Consider the following 14090-nt stretch of genomic DNA (forward strand, 5'->3'; position numbering starts at 1 on the left):
ATTTTATTTTCTTTGAGGCTATTGTGAATGGAATAGTTTTCCTAATTTATCTTTTAGTTGGTTCATTATTGTGGTACAGGAACACAATTAATTTATAGGTGTTAATTTTATACCCTGCTACTTTGCTGAATTTGTTTATGAGTTTTAGAAGTTTTATTTTTATTTTTATTTTTTATTTTTGGTCTTCTAAATATAGAATCATGTCATCAGCAAATAGGAAAATTTGAGCTCTTCTTTTCCTATTTGTATTCCTTTAATTTCTTTCTTTTACTAATTGCTCTGGCTAAGGTTTCAAGAACTATATTGAATAGAAGTGGTGAAAGAGGGCATCCTTGTCTTGCTCCAGTTTGTAGAGTGAATGTTTTCAATTTTTCTCCATTTAGGTTGATGTTGGCCTTGGGTTTAGCATATATAGCTTTAACAGTGTTGAGGTGTGTTCCGTCTATCCCTAGTTTTTCTAGTTTTAACATGAATGGATGTTGTGTTTTGTCAAATGCTTTCTCTGCATTTATTGAGATAATCATGTGATTCTTTAAGCCTATTTATGTGATATATTACATTTATTGATTTCAGTAAATTGAACCAATCTTAATAAATTTCAATTCTGATATGAAACCCACTTGATCATGATGCACTATCTTTTTAATTTTTTTTTATTTGCTAGTGTTTTACTGAGAATTTTTGCATCTGTGTTTATCAAGAATATTGGTCTGAAATTTTCTTTCCTTTGTGTGTCCTTGACTTTGGTATCAAGGTAATACTAGCTTCATAAAATGTGCTTGGAAAAGCTCCCTACTTTTCTATTTCATGGACTAATTTGAGGAAGATTGGTATTAGTTCTTCTTTAAAGACCTAGTAGAACTTGGATGTTAATCCATCCAGTCCTGGACTTATCTTTGTTGGTACACTTTTGATGGCTTCTTCAACTTCATTACTTGAAACCGATCTATTAAAATTTTTTATAACCTCCTGGTTTAATTTTGTAGGTCACATGTCTCTAGAAATTTGTCAATGTCTTCAAGATTTACTAGCTTGTTGGAGTATAAATTTTCAAAATAGTTTAATTATCTTCTGTATTTTAGTAGTACCTAAGATGATACTCCCATTTTTTTCATAAATTTTGACAAAATATTTCTCTCTTGCTTTTAGTTAGTTAGCTAAGGGTTTACCAATTTTGTGTATTCTTTCAAAGAACCAATTTTTGGTTTGATTTTTTTGAATTGTCTTTTGTTTCAATTTCATTGATTTAGGCTCTGATTTTATTATTTCCTGTCTTCCATTGATTTTGGTGTTGATTTGTTCTTCTTTTTCTAGGGCCTTTAGATGTCATGTTAAATTATTTATTTGATGACCTTATATTCTTTTAATGAATTATCTCAACGCTATGAACTTTCCTCTTAGAACCTCCTTCATAGTGTCCCAGAGATTTGAGTATGTTGTGTCACTATTGTCATTTACTAGATATTTTTAAATTTCTCTTCTTATTTCTTCTGCTATCCATTCATCATTCAATAGTGTATTAGTCTCCAGGTGTTAGAGTAGTTTCTGCTTTTTGTCTTATCATTGATTTCTAATTTTATTCCATTGTAATTTGATAGCAAATACAAAAATAGAGATAATAGCCTATATTCTAAGAGTTGCTTTGTGGCCTAAAAATGTGGTGTATTTTAGAAAATGTTCCATGGAGTACATGCCATGGGTGTTGAGTCCTTCCTTTATGTTGTGTTGCTCACCAAGATTCAAGTTGGGGTTTAAGACTTCTCAACTTCCATTCTTGGCAGTGTGGTGTGGGTGAGATATGAGGAGCTGTGAGCTCTGCTCCTAGGATGTGTTCACTACTGGGTTCAGTGAGAGGAGTTCCCATGGGTGGAGTTCCCAGGTTTGGGACTTAGGTTTAGTTAAGTTCCAGGTGTTTTATTGCTTGGTAAGTTGTCTGGTGGTATTCAATCAACACACCTCTAGAGCCCAGTAGATGCCAATCTACTTGGGAGAATGAACTTAGGGAGTCTTCCAGGGTTCCACTCCTGGGGCTAAGAAACTTATCCTTCACTGCTTATGTTGCACACATATACTGCCCTTTATGGCCTCTGGTGGTCAGTCGCCATTTGCCAAGTGATAAGCAGTAAGCCAAGGGACAAATTACAGACCACCCACGGAGGGCCAAGCAGTGCCAAGTGCCATGTGATTGTCAGACTAGGAGCACGTGATGGGCTGAGAGCAAATCGGCTGGTTAAGTAGTTGGCAAGTACTGGGTACCAGCACATCCACCCATTCAAAATTGCTGACCCATTGTAGCTGGCCTTGTGTGCCCCTGGGAGCTGCCAAAGAATTGAAGGGTGCCAGGTTCTGCCTGGTCTCCTTAGCTTGTATTCCCCCAGGGAAAATGCTCTCAATGTGATTTTCCCCAATTTGCTAGGCTCAGTTAAGTCTTTGCTAGGCTCTATAATATCACACAGAGAAGCTGTGAACTCAGTTTCTGAGTTCCCAGTTCCCTTGGCACTGCTGCATGGTTGTCCCAAGACAACATCTGGCTCGATTCCCTGTGGATGATTGTTAAACTCAGGGTATCTTTTATAGACCCATCCAATGAGTCAAACAGACTTTGATTGGCTGTGACAGGCTGCCCCTCCAGTCTCAGGATTTTCTAGGTTAAGCCTGTTCATAGTATTTCTCAGCTTTTTCTGTCCTTGTATACTAATTGCATCTGCTCTAGCAAGCCACTTATCTCTAATTTTGTACCTTTTTCTTGTTTAATGTACCTAAACTTTCTATTTTTCTAAGGCTCTCTGTCCAATATTGAATATTAGTGCAATTCTTTTCTTTACCTACCTCAGGGAGAAGCAGTGTTCCCACTGCTCGAAACCCAAGTAGCCAAGTGATGAGAAACACTGTTATGCTCTAATGCGCCATCTTGCCTCCTTTCAGAATATTCTTTCTCTAATGTGTGACTGAATTCTAAAGTGTTATAATATGTGATTCTTGGCAAGATGGCAAACTAGTGTGGCTACTGGCTCTCTCCCCAAAATCAGCCTTTGAGAAACTATAACTTTTAGAAGGACATATAAATTCAACGAACTAGAAAAAGACAGAGACATAAACCTATGGGGAAAAGCTTCTTAAACAGCTTTGTTGGGAGAAAGGAGAAGAGGATGTTTAGTAGTTGCAACTTGGATGGTAAGATAACCAGAGAAGTTGAAAAATATATCGGAGGACAATACTAAAGTCCTGCTCTTGTCTCTCCCTTATGTTACCTGGGAACAATTACTACCTAAATCATCACCCCGGGCATTACTAGCAAGAAATATCCCAGAATGCTGATGGAGGTTTGCAGAGGTCTAATCAAGGCTAAACAAAAGTTCAAATAAGATGACGAAAGATTCTACCATCTACCCTCAAAACCAGCTACCCTCAGATATTTACTTCAGAGCCGTGGAATAACAAACCAAGAAGATATACTTCCTCATGTACTGTGTCTATCTATGAGTCTAAACGCAAAACCCTAAACAAGGAAATTATCTAGCAGAGTAGGAGCAAATAGGAACTACTAACAGTAGTTGTATAGGTTTGGAATCATATATTCCAGGGTAAATAACCTCAATCTCCTTAAATTCCTTAGGACTGATATGCGTACCTGGTCTTTGACCCTCTTGTAAATAGTTGCAAATATCCTTAAATAAAAATAGCTGAACGCAGGAAGGGGTTATGGTCAGCTATAGAGCACTCACCTTGCATGTGGGAGGCCCAGAGTTCAATCCTCAGAACCACATAAAAATCAATCAATCAATCAATAAATACAATAAAGGCATTGTGTCCAACTACAACTAAAAAATATTTTTTTAAATAGCTAAATAATTAAGGAGCACAACAGCTTAAAAGAAAAGCAACTATGGACTTTTGAAATTTGAGAAATTCAGCATGGATTAAAATTATTTAAAAAGATGGACTAAGACTTAAAATAAGAATGATGAATATATTATTTATAGTATATTATAATAAGGAGATACGAAAATGTATTTATACAAAAAGAATAAGATATCATTAAAGTCATTATTAGGTATAAAATAACAGTTGAACAAAGAGAACACTAAAGATGGGGAAAATAGTATGATGGACACCACTAATGAAATAAATAAATCAGCTAGAGGATCATATTGAGAAACTTTCTGGGAAGAAGCAGAATACCAAAGCAATGGAAAGATGCGGCAGATTCTATTTGAACAGAAGTAAGTCCTTTTAAAATTCAGATAGTTTATTAACTCATGTGCTTGGTGAAATCAAGAATGGCCCATGTACTGGCTCCCGGCATCATTTATCCCATCAGATGGCATTTAAACAAAGGCTTTATAAGGAACCACACTAATTGCAAGAAGGAAATGTTATTCTACTGAAAGTCCATTTTATAGACTCATATACTTTAAGATAAGTGAAGAAGATATCCCCCTCCATCCATCAAAACCAGGGAGGTGACAAGAAAGTATCTCATGTAGCCTTCTTGGTAGACAGGGAGATGATGAACAGAAAATGGCCTGTTTGCAGCTCTTCACAAAGCCACAATACTCTCATGTTCCAGAAGCACTACAGGGAATTTATCCAAGACTCATATCAGCTGTAGTTTAAGACATCTACAGAAACTTTTCCACACAGAGAAATAACACAAACAAAAATAAACAAAGCCAAGAAACTTGGATGGTGAAAATGGAAATTCTAATTTTGGATAACAGGAGATTTATATATATATATAAAAAAAAATATATATATATATATGTGTGTGTATATATATATATATATATATATATATATATATATGAAGATACAAATGCAGAGCAGTTAAAATATTGAAGTAATGAAGATGAATTTTACAGAATTAAAGAAAGAAAAGACCTTAGATTGAAGTGTCTAAAAATGTGTCAACATTGAAAGAGAATGAAAAATCTACCCATGAACATGAGAATGGCCATATTGAGAATATCAAAGTCAAAGAGAAGATTTTGAAAATCTCCAAAGAAGATAACCGATAATTAAAAGTTAGTTTTACATTTGTATTTTGGATAAAAATAAATATATTAAGGCAATAAAGTAATACTTTATATATTTGAAGGAAAATAATATTGAAGTTAGAATTTTATATCAATGTGATGGTTATTTTGTATAGTACTTTGGCCATGGATGCTGATTTAAATATTATTTCTGAGTGTGTCCCTGAGGATTATTTCCAGATGAGATAAGCATCTGAATGGGTGATCTCAGATTACTGCCCTCCTCAGTGGGTGTGTACCATCCAAACCCTTAAAGACCAGATTATAGTGAAAGGTGGAAGAACTATGAATTTGTCCTGTTGTTTAGCTGAGGTACCTCATTTCATTTTCTCAACCAAAATTCACACTACTATTATCTTTGCCTAAAAATTCTACAAAAAAAAACTCATTTTTTGTGTGTATGAATTCATAAGTATTTAAATTTGCATAGTTGATTAAAGTATTAAAAGGTTTTAAATTGGGGTTGGAAGAATCTGAGTAAATTCGCTCTCGAAGTCTAAGAAATTAAGTGCTGCCTATAGACACGGCTTCTTCCATGTCTCAATGAGCCTTTCACTTAATTGACTTGTCTGGGCTGGTGTTTAAAAAATAGGGGGGGTTTTTGGTTCTAAATTAATTCCTAAAGATCTATCCTAAATTATGCCCATAGTATTCCTTTAAATGTGAATTTTTATAAGGAAACTGATTTTTATTGAATTGTTTTTAATTGGTATCTTATACATCGAATTGGAATTCATTGTGAGATGTTCATGCACGCACATGACATAGTTTGCTTCATTTCATTCTTCTGTTCCTTTCTTCCCAGCACTTTCCCCTCCTCTTCATTCCTCTTCCGCTTCTCCATTGTTCTCTCTTCTATTTTCATGAAATCCCCCACCTTTCTTTTAAATTCCTTATTTCTAACTTGTGTATGAAAGAAAAAACATTAAAGTTTCTGACTTTGGCTTATATAATTTATCATGATGTTCTCCAATTCCCCAACCATTTACCAGCAAATTCTATAATTTCATAGTCTGTCTTTCTTTCTTTCTTTCTTTCTTTCTTTCTTTCTTTCTTTCTTTCTTTCTTTCTTTCTTTCTTTCCTTCTCTTTCTTTCTTTTTTATGTTATTATGAACTCAGGGTCACTTTACCACTGAGCCACATCCCCAGTTTTCATTTTTTCATTTTTATTTTTTGTGACAAGGCCTCACCAAGTTGTTGAGGCTGATCTTTAATTTGCGATAATCTTGCCTTAACCTACTGAGTCACTGGGATGATAGGGATGCATCACCACACCCAGCTATAATTTTATTCTTTATGGCCAAATAAAACTCCATTGTGTATATATGCCACATTATCTGTATCCAATCATTTTATCTAGAAAAAAATAACCCTAAAAAATCATATGTAAGAATAAAAGACTCAGAATAGCCAAAGCAAAACTGAACAATAAGAGTGTGGCATCACAATATCTGGTCTCAATTATTCTACAGAGTTATAGTACAAAAACAGTGTGGTGGGAAAAAAAATGGAAAAAAAAAACCCAAGTGTTGTATTGGTATAAAAATAGATATAAAGACCAATGGAATAGAATAGATGACACCCAGACATATTCACATACAGTCATCTGATTCTTGACAAAGGTACAAAAAAGATACATTGGAGAAAATATAGCCTTTTAACAAATGGTTATCCATATGTAAAAAACTGGATATCCATATGTGGAAAATGAAACTAGATTCTGATTTCTTACCCTGAACAAAAAATCAACTCAAAGCAGATCAAAGACCTAGGAATTAGACCAGAAACACTAAAATGGCTAGAATAAAGAATAGGCACAACACATAGGCACAGGCACCAACTTCCTTAAGAAGCTATAAGAAACAAAACCAAGGGCTGGGGTTGTAGCTCAGTGGTAGAGCACTGGCCTCCCACATGGGAGGCCCTGGGTTTGATCCTCAGCACCACACAAATAAAATAAAGATATTATGTTCAACTACAACTAAAAAATAAGTTTAAAAAAAGTAAGAAAACCAAGAATCAATACATGGAATGGCTTTAAATTAGAAAGTTTCTTCACACAAAGGAAACAAGAGCATGAAGAAAGAGCCTACAGAATGGGAGAAAATTTTTGCCAGCTACCCTTCCAATGGGAAGATTAATATCCAGAATGTATGTGGAACTCAGAAAATTAACACCACAAAAGCAACCCAATTAAAAAATGGAAAAAAAAATAACTAAACAAACATTTTTCAAAAGAAGAAATACAAATGGCCAGCAAATATTAAAAAAAAAATGTTCAAAATCTTTAGGAGTAAGGAAAATGCAAATCAAAACTACAGATTTTTTTCTCACTCTAGTTAGAATGGAAATAATCAAAAACAAAAATAATAATTAGTGATGGCAAGAATGTGGGGGGAAGGTACACTTACGCATTGTTGATAGGACTGCAAAGTAGTACAACCACTCTACAATCAGCATGGAGATTCCTCAAATGACTGGGAATGGAAGCACCATATGATCAAGCTATCTCACTCCTTGGTATTTATCCAAAAGGAAATTAATTTTTAATTCAGTGTTTTTGTGCTGGAAGTATTAAAAAAAATACTGAAGCTGAATTTTTTTGTCTGACACACACAAATAAATCTTAAGAATGTGTCCATATATGTATCTTATATTATCGGGAGCACATCAATGCAGAAACAAGCCTTGAATGTGACTCCCAATGATCCCAGACTTCATACCGTCCCCACCAGGGTTGGACTGTGTGGCCAATAGAATATGGTAGAAAGAATGAATATTACTTCTGAGATTAGGTTACAAGAGGAAGCTTTTGTTTTAGGTCTCTTCTCTTTCTCTCAGACCATTTCATCTGTGAAAGGACAATTGACATGTTGGGAGCAGCCCTTCATACAGAGAAACTAAAGTCACCTACAAATAGCCACTTGAGAAAGGACTGGATCCTCTAGTCCAGTAAAGCCCTCAGGTGACTGCAGTCCCAGATGGTATCTTGACTGCAATCTTGTGAGAGATCTTAAACAAGAACTATCTTTCCTTCAGATTCCTGGCCCTCAGGAATTGTGTGCGGTAATAAATATTGTTTAAGCTGTTATGTTTGGGGTTAATTTGTTATGTAGAAATAGATAACTAAAACAGGATATGATTGATAGATGTCTACTGATTAAACAAGCTGATGAATGAATAACTATAAAATTATAATTTTTGAGAATTAATTTTTTTAAAGTACAAATAATGCTAGGGACACTAAAAAGTCAAATCTATATTTAGACATTTTTTTCAGATAAGGTAGACAACCTGAACTAGGGCTGTAATTCTATTTTAATTCAAATAAATGATTTTAAAATGTTTTATCATTTTATTGTCATACTTATAAAAGTAATTTTTACAAAGCATTAGTATCTTAATCACCATTTGATGCCCATCAGATTTTTATTGTAATAAAGAAAACAGTATTTTAAATACAAACAATTCTTTGCGAATATCGTTGCCAAATTTTTCAAAAATAAATAAGTGTTCACAAAGTATGTAAGCAAAAGACCAAATTTAGGACATTTACCCAATCATCAGTTTATTCTAACATAAAAACAAAATAAGCCATATCCTCACATTTAACCAATTATTTTCTTGAAAAACTGGAATCTATTTATCAAAATGCATGCTTCCTTTTCCCAAAAGTAACACTGAATGCTATTTATCAGATGTATAAACCCTTGTTTAAAAAGAAAGATAAACTTAGACCTAAAAACTTCTACATTAAGATGATATAGGAGCTTTCAAGCAAGTCAAATAAATGTATTTTAGAATGGTTATTCATTATACCAACGCCAAACTGTGATTTATATCCAATTTGAAACATTTTCTATTATATTCATACTTGGTAGCACTCTTTCCTTTTTAGCTTTAAGAATAAAAATTACAGAGAAAAAAAGAGAAAGCAAGCAAAGATTAATAGGATGGAACTTCAATGGTTTGATACCTTCTCAGTTGCTAAAATAAATCAACAAATAGGTCAAGAAAGTTACCATCTCATCTTAAAAGCATCAACCATGGAGCATAATGGGATTTATGCATATTAAAGTAGCAGGCTGCAAATGCCAGCAGATAGCACATTGTCATTTAAGAGGAACAAAAAGTAGCAACATTATCTACTATATAATACAAATTAAATGGGAGATCACAGCTATTTTAAAGGCTTGCCTAAAAGTGTAATAAATTTAACTTTAGTAGAATTGCAATCTTTGATTTTTTCAGTAGAGTTAATATATTCATTCAAAACCATGATTTTAGCAACCTATAAATGTAGAATTCACTTACCAACAATGACGAATGTGTTTATCTATAGCTTATTTTTTTCTCATAGGAAAATCTATCCATTAGAGTACCTCAAAGCATGTACAAATAAAACTAAATGTCTATGTTTTCTCAAAAGACAAAAATTAAAAGAGGATTATATTAGACACAAAATTCATTTTGAAGCCAGATCAATTTAATTGTAATAAAGAATTTGATCTCTTCTCTTTAGCATATCTAAAATGGCCACAACCCACCCCACCCACCAGAGAGCCTTAGAGGAGGGGAATCTAGCCAGTGAAACACAGCCCAAAGCAGTTCAAACACTGAGGAAAAAGGAATTAAGCTTTTAATTCAATCCTTTAGATGGAAATTTGAAATTGAGAAACTTGGAGGAAACTTTTGTCATCAAGATTGTTATTCCCATGTTTGAGCACTGTTCTCACCAGAAACCACAGCGACACACAAGGAATCTTCCAACATTTCTACATCTCACTCCAGATTCTTCACGTACTTCTAATTCCCCATAACTTCTCTAAACAATCCTTTCTTTCTCCCCATAGGTTAACCCCCCAAGTTTCCTATCTCTTCAGTTTTACGAGATTTTAAGAAACACACATACATGATTAATTCACATTATGCAAAGGACTGTTCTGATCACAACCTTTCATAGGATTTACCATTCTGAATCTCTTCAGAAAAATGTGCTATACATTAGTATAGCAATTAGTAGCTCTTTATTGCTCATTAAACAGAGAAAATCTATTTCTCAATACTCTATTTCAATCTAGCCCAAATATACATGCCTTTTTGAATATATTATTTTCTCAACATAACCCCTATAAAAATATTGTAATCATTTCTATTGAACCTAAATAAGAATAGAAATAAATCATTTTCATATTTAACTTAGTAATAAAGAGCTAGTTATTTCCACTTGTTGTTCCTACATCATAGGAATTTCAACTTTTGTTGCTCATTGGATAATCTGCACAAGTCCAGATTTGACTCAATCAGTATTTCCAACTGATTTCTGGATTCCTGCCCACTGAAGGGTGATGAAAGGGACAGTTTGGCTAATCTAGAACTGTGAATGCTGGTACATTTAATCAATTATAATCATAACTTTGGGTTTCAGTTTGATTTTGTGCTTAAATAGATTCAATTTTTATCAATTGTTGTAACTAATGAAGAGACCAGAAGGATTTTGGCTTCTCAAAAGCATGAATGATAAAGTAAAATTATTTACAGGTTGTTACTTTTATCTGGCATTGTCACATTTATTGACTCAAATGAGGATGTTAGATGCACCATCAGGTCATGATGCTTCTCTGGCCTAGATCAGAAAAGATAAGAAAACTCCAATCTGGGAAGATCAAGCATGGGTTACCTTGCATAAATGTTCAGATATGTTGTCCTGAGTTCTACAATTATTCTTAATAGATAATATATTCTGAATAGATAATATTTTCTTCTTTTTCAAATCAAATACATAGGTTCCATTTTATCTTTTCTGCAAAGGCCAATGTTTTAAAAATGGTGGTTAGAAACTAGTTATTCAGGATGCAAGGGAACAAGGGGAGGCACTGGGGGAAAAAATGATGACATTATGCTCTGTCCTAAATACACCACCACCATGAATACCACTCTTTGCAAAATTATAATGCAGCAATTATTTTCAGAAAAATAGAAGGAAGCCTCATAGAATAAAGAAAGGGCATCAGGACAAGGGAGAAGGGGAGGGATAGGGGAAGTTCTGGGGAATTAGATTGACCACTTATGATATGTGCATATGCAAATATGTCACAGTGAATTCCGCTATTATGTATAATTGTAATTTACCAATAAAAAACATAAAAAATTTCAGGGGTGATTTCTCAACAACAGCAGACATAGTAGCTCTAGACCTCACTAACAACAACTATCAAATCCAAACTTAGTAACAGAGATTCAAGTTTTCTATAAGGAATTTATGATCAAATTCTCTTTTCCTTCTATTTTTTCTCTTAAGAAAGACTACCTGGGCTGTGTTTACTATTATTTAAAGACAAAAAATGTGAAATAATATACATCTACTCTGCCCTCATTTTTAAAAAGAGTTATTTTCGATGATGTGAGAGGGAAAAAAAAAGAGAAATGTGTCACATTAGATTGGGTAGAGAGAGGTGATGGGAGGTGAGGGGAGGGGAAGGGGGGATAGGAAGGGCAGCAGAATAAAATAGACACTAGTATTGCTGTATGTATATACGTGGCCATATAACCAATGTGATTCTGCAACCTGTACACTTGGAAAAATGAGAAATTATACCCCATTTGATTCAAATGTTAAAAAAAAAACAGTTATTTTCATCAGTGTTTAGCACAGATAAAACACCAGGAACACAACCCTTAATTTTCTATGGCTCAATCAAAATCAAAGAGCTCCACTTTGAGTCCTTCTTTAAGGCCCTGTTTGAGTTGGGCTGGGCTGCATAGCATACACATGACAATTACCAGTCAAACTGCTCACCATCTAGTTTTATGAGGTCATTATGCTATATCTAGATATAATTCCTGATGAAATGTATTTAACTCCTAAAGGAGTCCCTAACCAATTCTATGCTATTTGATAAATTATGGCCACAGAAATGGTGCTGGGAATGTACACTAATTGCTTCTAAAATTAAGCCTATACTGAGACTAATCACTCTACCTTTAACTCATCTACCATTTCTTTTTAGTCCCTTCTCTAAGATAGACAACATTTACCAGGTGCAATGGAGAAAAAAGTGAAAACAGCCTCTTCTCAATTATTTTATTCGAGGGTACTAAATTACATCATGCCCAAACCAATGCATAGATAACGGAAATCTTCTACAAAATACATTTTCCTACTTAAGTTAGCAATCATTACCATCAAATGAATATTTTGAGAGTTACATCTTTGGCGGGTAATCATGATTTGTCTCAGTGCGAAGAAAATCTGGATGACTTTGTTCCCTAGATTCTCATCCTGTACAGTTGCCTAATTTCTGGTGTATGTGCACTGTGGATTTCACCATCCTCTAATGAAAAGGCATTACATAAATTCCCTCTGGAAATTAAACAGAAAAGACATGCTTTTACAAACTTGGCATATTTCTTGGAATTGATGCCTACTGACACAGTGCATTTTGAACCAATTACTCTAATGGTTCTCAAAGAATGTGTTTGAATATCATCCCTCTGCATTATTATCGAGAGCCTGTCTTTATGTACAGTGACTATGTACAAGCTTAAACAACAGATGCCTTAGATGGAAGATGAGCCTGTCATAAAGTATCTGCCACCTGCTTTTGCCCATCATTATTCCCTTAATAGCTTTCTACCTGTGGGCCTATTGAGCCACCAAAGAGAAGTGCCATTCCCCAAAGTACCACCATGAAAGCAATACTTATGAGGTTGGCATCAGAAAGCCAGCTGAACAGCATTTCCCAGTACACTGCTGCAATATGTCATTTTTGAAAATGCCATGTTAGTGGAGATATGACTTTGGGAATTGACTTAATAACAATAATAAAAATAAAAATGGCTGGCACTTAGCAAGGAAAGTGTCTTTCATCCCGAAGGGCCCACAAGTGCTTCAGATTCAGAAAAGCAGTCAAACCTAAGAAGGGTGACAGCACTCAGCCCAGCCATGAAAGCTGGGAAAGTGATTGTCAAAGAGGAAAGGACAAGCTTGCCTCTCAAAGATGTATCATACGCTTTTTATTTTCCATGTGGAGTGGAGTGATATCACCTTAGATTTTCATCTCTTCAGAATAGATGACAAAAATAGACTTTTGTGTCCCACTCTAGGTAGAAACTATAGAGTAGTAAAGAAAATTGACCTTGCAGCAATGGAGCTCAGATTTAGAAAGTATCAAAATGGATCCAAATCACCATAGCACACTTTCTGACTCTCAGGATCTCACTGCAGCCACTGTTAAAATATGAGCTAAGTGGGTTTCTACTTTTAAGAAAGAGAGGTAATGAAGAATGAATTGCTGGTAATTCTGGCCCTCACAGACCTTGTTCACAGAAAAGGTTTCATCACGCTGGCTAATGGCTTTTTGATCGTGCTGAATGAAACTACCATGGTGGGACTAGCTGAGTTCTTAGATTTCATGTATCACATTCATGTATAATGTTGGCCATGGGGACATATTCTCCAATTCATACCAAGAAACATCAGTGCACAAATGGTTGTTAAGAATATTATTATACTGGGTCGTGGATAGTCAGTTATGTTCTTTTTAACGTAAGCATGCCATAAGCTCTAATCTTGGCAAATTCAATCTGAAATCTACCTTCATTGAGTACACACTACCATAGTATTGAGATGACTTAATCAGTTTGTCCTCTGGCTCTGTTGATAACCACAAACTAACTACATTAAATAAATTCTTTGGTTAAAGTTTTACTTCTTCCAATCGATTTTATGATTTCAGGATTATCCCATTATTTTCAAGAAATGATAACTTGCTTTTCTTCCCTGCCGAAACTCTATCTCATAAAACCTTTAAAAACCTACCCATTCATGCCCTTTTCCTTCCAAGGATAAATTTTCTTCATGGAAATGTGACACTGACACACTGGTAATGGAATGGGCATTTTAAGTGATATTCCTCCTTGAGTGAAGTATGCATGAGGCCTACACACTAGTTCATTTGTTGTCTGTCTGTCTCTCTGCGCCTCTCTCTCTCTCTCTCTCTCTCTCTCTCTTCACAGGAATTTTCCTTCTGGAATTGAAAAAAAAAATGCTA

This window comes from Marmota marmota, unplaced genomic scaffold, assembly GCF_001458135.2.
Source record: "Marmota marmota marmota unplaced genomic scaffold, marMar, whole genome shotgun sequence".
Lineage (NCBI taxonomy): Eukaryota > Metazoa > Chordata > Mammalia > Rodentia > Sciuridae > Marmota > Marmota marmota.